The sequence below is a fragment of the Chinchilla lanigera genome, unplaced genomic scaffold (genome assembly GCF_000276665.1).
Source record: "Chinchilla lanigera isolate Chin_1 unplaced genomic scaffold, ChiLan1.0 scaffold00023, whole genome shotgun sequence".
Lineage (NCBI taxonomy): Eukaryota > Metazoa > Chordata > Mammalia > Rodentia > Chinchillidae > Chinchilla > Chinchilla lanigera.
The window spans coordinates 25,745,893-25,755,858 of NW_004955424.1; the positions used below are offsets into that span (position 1 = coordinate 25,745,893).

General features: G+C 36.1%; 1 long non-coding RNA gene across 2 annotated transcripts in view; it reads left to right on the top strand.

Annotated features, from left to right (window-relative positions):
- The first annotated feature begins 7,821 nt into the window (after positions 1-7,821).
- The window catches only part of LOC106148580, a 25,326-nt gene continuing 23,181 nt past the window's right edge, over positions 7,822-9,966 (top strand). For both annotated transcript variants that reach the window (XR_001234149.1, XR_001234150.1), the window contains exons 1-2: positions 7,822-8,037; positions 8,257-8,406. This is a non-coding gene — a long non-coding RNA (uncharacterized LOC106148580). The remainder of the gene's footprint in view (positions 8,038-8,256; positions 8,407-9,966) is intronic.

Here is a 9,966-nt window from a genome sequence, read left to right on the forward strand (position 1 = left end):
TGTGTTAAAAAACATTTTTATCTTATGCTTTTAATTTAAAAAATTTTCCTTTCATTTTCTACTTTTCTTAAAACATTAACTGCTGTGTTTGTTAACTCGTGTTGTTTCTGAGTTAATTAGATTTCTGATTTGTTTTTCACTTCTAATTGTTTCCTGAGCTGTGGTTCCTAATTTCAGAGCTTTCTAATCATTCTTTGTTATTCTATCAAAGTTATTCTTTGATAGTCTTTGATCATTTTCTTAATGCCTTAACTTGGCTTGAAATACTAGTAGGCTGTAGCTTGATCTGTTTGGTGGGTGTGTCTTTTTAGAATGCCTGCAACATTTTTAGGAATGTTCCTTTGATTCTTATTTTTTTAATCTTATAACTTTGAACATAATTTAACCTTTTTCTCTTTGTGTAGTTCAATTTCATTTGAGATTAAATTTTACTGTACTTTCAGAGGAGGTGTGGTTGAAAAGGTCTCCTCTTTTTGCATTTCATTTAGTTTTGGATAACATTTCACATGTATTTTGAGATTCTTAACTATTCTCCAGAACCCTCTCCCCACCAACTTTTATCTTAAATCTTTGTTTTAAAAATAAATTGTGTATATTTAAGGTTTCTATCATGATTTTATGAGATACCTATACATAGTAAAGTAATTACTGTAATGAAACAGATAAATATGTCTATCACAGAGCAGCCAAAATCTATTTATTTAACAACAGATCTTACATAATAGGATTTCACTAACTTTAGTCCTCATATTGTGCATTAGCCTGAATCTTGCTCAAGATTAGTTGCAAGCATGCACTGGATAGGGACTCTTCTGTCATCCTCATCATGTAATGCTAATGCTGTCCCTTGGACTAGCCTACACTGGGGTAGGGGACAGCTCCTCCAGAACTGCTGTTCTCTAACTGCCCCACCAAATATCCAGGGAAAACCTACTGGCTATTCTGGGCTTTTGTTTTTAGGTTCACTAAATATCTATCTTTCTTCTGCTTTCTTGTTCACTGACAGTGACTCTAAGAAGACCAGGTGGTGTTTGATATTTTGTCCCTGACTGCTAGTTTTTGAAGTTGACTGGAGACAACTCACCAGGTTTTGTTATACAGGCAGTCCATGGGTTTTTATTTATACTACCTACTTTCTCCATTTATTTTGATGTGGAGAGCCACAGAAATTCAAAAGTTATGCCACACTCACATTACTGCTATTATATTTATTATTATTGGGTTGACTTCCTAAAATTCTTTTTTATTAGTACCTATTTGCAATACGTGAAGTTCATATTCATCTTACAGAGTAGGTGCATGCATCTAAGTTATTTTGATTATTTTTATTCTCCTTTCCATCCCGACCCACATCTCTCTCTGTCTCTAGCTCTCCTTTCCCCAGTTTAATTTTTATTGTTAATATTACTAGTTTTAGTTTATATTTAAGACATATAATGTTTATGTTCATTGTGGATATTTTGTGTATGAATGCGGTATATCTTAATCTCAAGTTTACTAACTTTGAGCAGTGGCAGTATTGCAGCCAATAAGGTTTACCTGAGGCATGATTATTGCTAATTAAAATTTACTAGAATTTTTCTAGTGTAGGTATACATACATACAAACACCCATAACACATGTTCCATAGTCTATATATTCTAAATGATATTTCAAAATAAGGTAACTGTACCAAAATTTTAAACCACATTTATTTTTGTTCTTAATCTCAAAATACCCAAAATCGTTCAAGTACCATTCTTTTTACAGTTCTCACAATGCATTTACAGCTGGAGAAATGTTTCCTTCATATTGAGCAATTTAAAGGAAATATCTACATATTTAATTGACCTTTTCACTTTTCCATTAAACACGTACATACAATATGTTACGGATGTCATTTTTGAATGGCAACATATATTTGTAAAAATAAATAATCAGTGGGTTGTTTGAAGAAGAGAATAAATTAATATTATCATCTGATTTGCTTTCTCCTTCGCAATTTGAGCCTAGCATATTTGTAGACACAGCTGTCATTTGACACTATAGTTTTTTGAGAAAGCCGCCATCAACTCCTATTAGTTGCAGCAGACCTGGAATGAATGCACGTCTGAGACAATTGCCTTATTTTCAAATGGCAGAGCAGTTGGAAATGGGTTCTGATGATCCCTTCTAGTGAATATTATCTTGTAGTTATGTGGGTAAAAAAAGGAAATTAGAGTTTGATAGCCCTTTTTATTCTAAAGTGAGTAACGTAACATTGTAGATCAAATAGTTTTCCTTGCTTTGCTCAGGTAATGTTACCCATAGATTTGTGTGATTTAGGTTTTGTGTGATTTGTCCCAGTCCATGAGATTCCTTTTTGAAAGAAATGTTCCACTTTACTGTTGTGGTATTTATAATATGTTGTCATATTTACATGTTAAAGACAGCATACACTTACAATAACATACTTATGCTAAATGTTTCTTCTTAGATGACAGTAGTTTGTAATTGCTGTTTCTTCTATAGGAAAATGACATATCTACTTAGAGAAGTTTGAGTCACTTTATACAATATTTTATTGAAATTAAAATGGGTAAAAATGGAGCAAACACAGCATGCTAACAATGCATTTTCGTATTGCCATTACTTGAAGTATTCCATAGTCTCATCAATGAGATCATAACCTTTTTTTATATATCTTTACAAGAAAATTGTGATGGCTAACCAGTTGCAGAAGATAATTTGTAAACTGACTTTTTCCTTTTTCTCAAAGGCTGATTTCTTCGGGTATTTCGAGGTTCAGCTAATTGCAGGTGATATCATTTGCTGGAGTGGGCCCAGGGTATAACACAGCTTTGGTATCACAAGGTTCTTAGTTCAATCCAGGTGCAGAGCCTCTGTAGGTGACCTGGAACAAACTACCTGCCTTCCAAGTTCTCGAGTTCCTCATGCATAAAATAGGCACAAAAATACCCTGCAACAGTACCTCATTATTCACAAATGCTTCTGTTCATGAATAATTTGGTTCACAAGTAGAAGCACTCTGCAAAATTTTGCTTCCTTTCATGAACTCTGTATGGGTGACAAAGAGGACCATAGCTGTCTTTCTGCTCTAAACTATGGCCTTGATTTTCATCTAGTTGAGATTGCAGTTACAGACAGACCTGTGCATACTTGCTGTGAAGCTTTCTTGTGTACTTTTTAACATATACAGTACCGTATGGTATTATTCAATCCAGCAGGGCTCTAAAGAAAGCACAGAGTAAGCATGGCAGTATAAAGAAGTGCAAAGTGGTAATGACGATGACAAAAAGTGCAAAGCAAGAATAAAGTTAACAAGAAAGTGCAGAGCAAGATTAGCAAGAAGAAAATAACCATTGACTTGAAGAAGGAAATTGTAGAAAAGCATGAGCATGGTATTTATGTTACTGATCTGGCCTCGGAGTACAAGATGGTGAAGTCAAAATCTCAACTATTTTGAAGAATAAAGATGCCATGAAAGGAGCTGATATTGCAAAAGGTGTAATGATGTTAACCAAGCAGAGGACACAAGTGCTGGAAGAGGTGGAAAAACTTTTGTCAGTGTGGTTGAATGAGAAATAGCTGGCAGGTGATAGTGTGAGGGAAGCTGTGACCTGAGAAAAAGCCAGGAAATTGCACAGTGATTTACTGCAAAAAAATAAAAAATAAAAAAAAAATCCCTCTGTGAGTGCAACAAGTGATGAATGTAAAGGCAGTAGAGGATGGTGTGATAAATTCCACAAGAGAGGTGATACCCACAGTGTGACAAGACATGGTGAGGCTCCCAGTTGTGACAAGGCCACCGCAGAGGCCTCCAAGACAGAATTCATGGAATTCATGAAGGCAGAAGAATATACAGCTTAACAAGTGCTCAGCTGTGATGAGACGGGGCTCTTCTGGAAGAAGGTGCTAAACAGAGCCTATATCACACAGGAAGAGAAGGCACTGCTGGGGCACAAACCCATGAAACAGAGTGACCTCTTGGTGTGTGTAAACTAAAGTGCCAACCTGAAGATTAATCCACCACTGGTCTACCGTTCCTGGACCTCTTGTGCATTTAAGGAAGAGAACGTGAACAAGAACAGACTGCTTGTCACGTAAAAGGCCAATGCAAAGGTTGGGTCCCAAGGCAATTGTTCACAGAGTGACTGCATGAGGTGTTCACGTCCACCACGAAGGGGTAACTTTCTGACAACCAACTTCCTGAAGGTGACTTCTTCTGTGGAAAATGGCCCAGAACACCCTCCAAATGTATAGCTGCTTTGGATACTGAGTATGACTTCATAAAGTTCGTTTCTCCCCAAATGTAACACCTCTTTGGCAGCCCGTGGACCAGCAATTGATCTGCAACTTCAAGAAGGTACACACAAAGGCACTTCTCACCAGGTGTTTTAATGTCACTGAAGAGAAATCTTAGACTCTGAAAGAGTTCTGGAAGAAACATTTCAGCATTCTCCACTGCATCAATTTCACTGACAAAACCTGGGAACATGTTGCATATCAGACCTTAAAGTCAGTCTGAAGGAAAGCGTGGCCAGAATGTGGCCAGTCACTGACCATGACTTGGAAGGGTCTGAAGCACATATAGTGGAGGAGATTGTGTCCATCGGAAAGAACATGGGTCTGGATGTCAGTGGTATGATGGATGTCAGACTTAAGGAGCTTGTTGAGAATCATAAGGAGGAGATGATGACAGAAAAACATGCTAATTTGAGAAAACAACAGAAATTGTTTGTTGAGGATCATCCCCCCGAGGAAGAGGGAGACAGCGAGGAGAATGGCAGTGATGTAATAAAATCCATATGGAAAAGATGAAACGAGTGCCAGGATTTCATTGAGAAGTACCACTCCAAAATAACTGTAATGAACAGAGTATTGTGTCTGATGAATGATAATATGGCCTCTTATTTTTGGAGGGTTATGCATCACATGAAAAAAACAAGTGATATTAGACAGACTTTTCTTCAAAATTGACCCTGCAGTTAAGAGACAAAGAAGAAAAGAAGTCCCTGAAGATCTCCCCAACGTCCTTATGAAGGGGGCCTGTTCCTCCTCCAAACCATAATCTCCTCCCCCACCTTCCTGACTTCTGTGTCAGAAATTACCTCATGCAAAGGTAGTGTTCTCTATACTGTACTGTACTTTACTTCATATTTTTGTAGTTAAAAATACATACAGTTCAGATAGGATTAACCCTATTTATACTGAAACTTTTTGGAAGATTTGATTTGGTTCGTGACCACCTTAGTTCATAAATAGAATCATGGAACAAATTAAGTTCATGAACAGAGGAACCATTGTATTTACAATGAGTTTGTTTTTTTTTTTTTTTTGCTACCAGGAATTGAACTCAGGACCTTACACTTGCCAGGCAGGTGCTGTGCTGCTGAGCTATATTCCTGGCCCCTGAGATTTCTAGTTTTAATGTTTCACATGTTACATATTGTATACCTTTTAAAAATGTGCCTATTCATTTGTTATATGCAAAAGAATATATCTGCTAAGATGAAGGAAATGTGATTTGAAAAATGTCCTAGATGACTTTAGGATACTCTCATTCCTCTTGGAAGGCTCAACACCTTAATTTTCTGAGTAAGTTTAGATTTTTCATTAAGGAAGGCAAAGATGCCAGGACTTCATGACCAGTAACAAAAGAAATCAATCTCTTGTATACATATCTACAAATGACTAGGTTGAAATTAACCAGAGTTAACTGTGGGCACCTTATTTGTTTGAATTAATTAAAAATTTTACTTCTAATATTCATTCCATCTTCTTAGAATATATCCCATTATGATTAGTTTCAATGTCATCAGTGCTTATACAAGAAAGCTGCATGAGTCTTTTGTTGACTAATATTTAAAAGTAAAGTAATTCTTATGTAAATAAATGATTTGTTGTTTTTGCTTTAAGGGAACCCTTAGCATTGGAAAATGTAAACTTACAGAAAGTGGGACATTTAAAAGCCAAGATTCATTGGATAGGGTAGACTACACTGACATTATGCTAATTAGAGATTTGAAACACTGACACCTGTGTTACTAAGTGAGACACAATACAGCTTCAAGGTTGCTGTCCTTTTGTTTATTTAAAATGTTATCCTTGAAATAACAATGCTATAAATATTAATAAAAATACTAAGAGCTTGGCAAGTGGATTCCAGGAAGACTAATGACTCCCAGTTAAATATCAAGTCATTATTCTAACAGACCTTTTACTAGGCAGAAAAGATTGAACAATGTTGTAAGTATTAAGGTCTTAACAACCATTCAATCGAGACAAAAATTACATCAACTAATTATTTGACCTAAATAGGCTGTTTCTGGATGAATTAATCAGCTTTTGGTTATCATCTCACAATGCCCAGCACTGTTTAGGCTGTTTTTTTTTTTTTTTTTTTTTTTAACTCTAATTTGAAGTCTTTCCAATGGGTGTGAGGGTGTGCATACACACTACAGCCCTACAAAATTATTTGTGTAAGCCAGTAACTCATGTCCATGGACTCTTAGGTAGTGTGATGTATGCCAATATAGATATATCTCAAAAGCACAACAGTGAACAACAAAATTCAGTGGCCTAAGAGTAGATAGAGCAAAACACCATTTTGTTATCCATGTATCAAAGTTCTAGTATAATGTCATACATTATGGATATTGTATCATGGCTACAATTTGTAGAAATAAAATTATGGAAGATGACTAGTAAAAATGCACATAAAATGCCTAGGCCTAGGTGGATGACAAGATGGCAGAAACAAGGTCATGCTGTCACTCACTGTGACGGTGTGCTGTAAAATGCGTAGTGTGACAGCCATTGACTCCCATGTGAGAAAATAAATACTAGGATGTTTGTAACTTAATTTTGTGTTATAATATGAGCATCTTTCAAACTGAGTTGAACCTATTTAATATTTAAGATGATATAATTGTATCATTCCATTTCCATTGTGTCTAATTACAGGTTGAGGTGGTAAGGCTGAAGAAACTGTCACACTTCCAGTTTTCTCCCTAAATCCTTTTCACACGAAGTGGCACTGGTCAAAATAATGTAGAACACGGTAAACCTGAAAGTCTCTGTCCATGGAGTAATATTTTCTTTCCTTAAAATTTGTGCTGTAAATATTTTCTACCACTAATGAGTTTTGTCTAAAATTTCATAGATAGAACATCAGTTTATTCTCTCTATTGAAATAATTTTTTTTTTTTTTTTTTGTCTTTTTGAGACAGGGTCTCGCTAAGTAGTTCAGGCTGACCCTGAGCTCACTTTGTAGCTCAGGCTGCCCTTGAACTTGCAACAATCCTCCTGCCTCAGCCTGCCGAGTGCTGGGATTACAGGCGTGTACCACCATGACTGGCTTTATTGAAATAATTAATAGAACATATTTTGTCCAACAAATAAAAGTAACAGAGAAAATTATTCATCTAATATAAAATTATTATCATATATTAGATTTTATAAGAGAAACAAACATATAAAGAATTTTCAGTGTGATAGTCAGTAATGAGCTATCTCTGTGTGAATGTCTAAGAATGAATGCAACCGCATGTAAGATTAACCATATTTTGATTTGTTATAATTTGGGAACTCTTAACAGTTCCATCTGATTGTCACTCTGACTTCCACTGTACTCATTTTAGGTCATGTGTTTGTCTGATTACTTTAAATTAATTTTGTTTAGGGTGTACATCTTACTCTGCTGATGTGTAAATGAAATGCTAAATTCTAAGACCCATTTATTTCTTTGTTTAAACCTGGTGTTTTGTATACAGTACTAAAAAGTAGCATAAAACTATAGCCTATTCAAGAAGATGCATTTATTTCCACAGAGGTCTTCCTTTGAGATCAATCAAATCAGGCAAGAGAAAATCCTCTGAAGTCAACAAAATATACAGTGCATCTCTCTGCTCCTTGTCAAGTACCTCAGATCTGCATGTGAGGATGGCCTAAAGCCCTGCTAACAGACTTCAAGAAGAAGCAAAAAAACAGCACGAGTAAAATATTGTAAATAACTGCCTATTTCTATACCAAAGTTCAAACTTCTCTCTTGAAATGGTAAACCAACTCAAATAACAACCTTGGGGAATGTCCTTGTTTAGGGATAATTAATGGCCTTGTACTTTACTCACTGTTTATTATGTACAGTCAAAAGGAAACAAAAATATAAAGGCTCAAAGGCTAAAGTTACAGTGAAGTGTATACAGTGGATTTATATGTGTTTGGTTTTAGTTTTGAGAAACTGTTAATTTTGACTTCATATATTTTGTTTTGCAGAACAAAGAAGACCACATTTGCTAATCATGTGGGAGTTGTAATCACTTTTAAAGGAAAGCTTTAAGCCATGTCAGACCTAATGAGGCATCTTTCATTTAATATACTCAAATGACTGAGCTGGTTTTACATTGCGAGCTTCAAGGTGGGGAGGTAATAAAATATCTTTATCGCTAATGACACAACAAAAACAACAACAAAGCTCCACAATACATAGTTATGTTCCAATATTCTAAAATGTTGTAGTTTGAACAGTATGCTAGAAAATATTGTACAATATAGGGAAAAGATTAACATTATTGTTACCTCGATGGTTGATGATAGCAATTGACTAGTGAAATGATTTTCCCAAACTGTGCTTTACTGAATGCAATTTCAGTAATATGGAATTGTATATTCTAAGAAATATGGGGAACTGTAGGAAATTGTTGCATAAACTGCTATGACTCAAGTAGACATTGTGATGAAGTATAATCTCCTCAAGTAAACAGTTATTATGTGAAGAATGGAGAAGCAATCACACAATTTAAGTGTTTTGCTTTGGCAGCTCCACTCATATTTTCCAGCTCTGCCTTTCCCTGGGATGATGCATTCCTGCTGGTCCACAGTTTGTGGAAACAGGCAAAGAGCCACGACATGCCAGGGTGAGAATCTGTGTAGAAAATATTGCTTTAATTCAGAGATCAGCGAAGTGTTCTTAGGCCTAATTTGTTTACCTTAACCCAAAGGACTACTGGTGGACACTGACTCCAGATGAGGCTTCTCTGGTGACTGAACACGTTTATGACTTATATCACGCTGTGCCACAGGTAGTAGCTCAGGAATCCCTTTTTGAAACTTTCAAGGAAAGGAAATTATCACAGAGCCCATTTGCTGACTTTCTCAGTACCCCTCAGGGTGTTTGTGAAGGAGGCTAAGTTCCTTTGCCCAAATTTGGATCCAGTGTTCTCTTCCACAGGCCATCAGATCTCTGATAGTCATTCAAGTCCACGTTCAGTGGACCTCAAGATTCACTTACGCTAAGACAGTAAAAAATCCCAGGAGGTATCTTACATATCCCACACAAGAGGTTGTCCTTTTCATTCTATATTAGTACATATGAATGTCCAGATAAATGGGTTTCATTTTGGCAAATCTGTACAGACACAGCACACTTTGACCACTTTCACCCCCATCTTATCTCTCGCCCTGCCCTCCCTTTAATCTCATAACTTTGGGCTTTTATTTATTTATTTATTTCGCTATTGGAAATCGAACTCAAGACCTTGCACTTGCCGGGCAGGCGCTTGTGCCACTGAGCTATATCCCCAACCCATGGGGTTTCAAAACATATATTTTGATCACATCCACTCTCTTATTTACCTCTGTATAGCCACCCCTTATTCGTTTCCTCTTGTCTAACAATAGCCTTTCTTCTAATTTCTTGTCGTTTTGTAGATTCCACACATTAGGGAAATATGCAATATTTATCTTTTTGAATCTGACTTACTTATTTAACTCAGAATAATGATCTCCCAATCCACTGATTTTCCTTCCAAATGACCAAATTTTGCTCTTGTTTATGGTAGAGTAATATTCCCTTATATACTTACACAGAACACATTTTCTTTATCCATTCGTCAGTTAATGAGCACCTACACCAGTTCTATACATTGGCTTTTGTGAATTGTGCTGTAAGAAACATACATATGGGGGCTGGGGATTTAGCTCAGC